This window comes from Penaeus monodon, chromosome 33 (genome assembly GCF_015228065.2).
Source record: "Penaeus monodon isolate SGIC_2016 chromosome 33, NSTDA_Pmon_1, whole genome shotgun sequence".
NCBI classification, from domain to species: domain Eukaryota; kingdom Metazoa; phylum Arthropoda; class Malacostraca; order Decapoda; family Penaeidae; genus Penaeus; species Penaeus monodon.
The window spans coordinates 26,657,619-26,658,706 of record NC_051418.1 but is presented as its reverse complement, the minus strand read 5'-3'; positions in this window follow the sequence as shown (position 1 = coordinate 26,658,706).

The following is a 1,088-nucleotide window of genomic DNA, read 5'->3' as shown; positions in this document are numbered from 1 at the left end:
AGGCATTTGTTTTTGCATTTGTTGCTGATGCAATAATCCAGTGCGACAGGAAAAGAAATAAGAAATACCTGAAAAAAAAACACTTCAATAACTGTTATAATATAAGAGTGTTGCTCATTTGCCTCATTTTGAATTTTGGGTTTTATGTCCGTTACATGATACAGTAATATTGTTGTCTTCTGATATTATGATTCCAGATGTTAGCAACTGTGATTGATGAATAGTTATAACATCAATATTCATTTACCGGCGAGTTTACTGATGATATCAATACTTGAACAGTACTATATGCTGCAAGTGAGTTTTAGCTGAAAAATTAGTGTTTTTTTCTTTATTTATTCATAAAGGATAAATTAATGGTAAACTTGGCTGCTCTGTTAAATTAGTTCTACGAACCCAATACTCATATAAACTAGTACACATTCTCACGAAATTACGATTAAGAACAGACAGCGAGTGGGACAAGAAATTTTCAGAGAAAATCTTTTCTTTCAAGTTTCCTCGCCTGAAAGAAATAAACTTTTTAGAGTCTTCTTGTAGCTAAGAATCAATCTGCTTTCTTTGATTGACAGAGAGTTTGAAGTGTTGCACGAAATTGCCTTTTCACGTGTCATTGGGAACTAACTTCAAAATACAGAAAAAGAAAATCAGTTTTCTTCCCCGTCTTCCTCTGAAGTTTGATGGGTAATTTAAGGAACTTATCACAGAAAAAAAATTAAATGACGATGAAAGATTTGGAGTTTTAGTGAGTATGTACATTACATACTCACGTTTTCCATTAGTCTGTCTGTTTGTAATGTAAATAGGCCGTAGATAGTTTACTTAATTCAGCATCCTTTCTCCTGTAGAAATATTAATGGCTAGATTTTTCTTTTTGTTACAAAAACATTTATATAAAAAAAAAACATTTACTTCTTTATATTCGATATATTTGGTGTGAGTTTTGCTACGCTTTTTATATCAACCCTTATTTGTATGAATTCGATTCGTTCACTATTTACTAAGGAATATGATACGTTATCGGTCTTTATGATTAACCGGAAAAATACATGAATAAAAGATAAATGAAAAGCCTTCTCGTTTTTTTT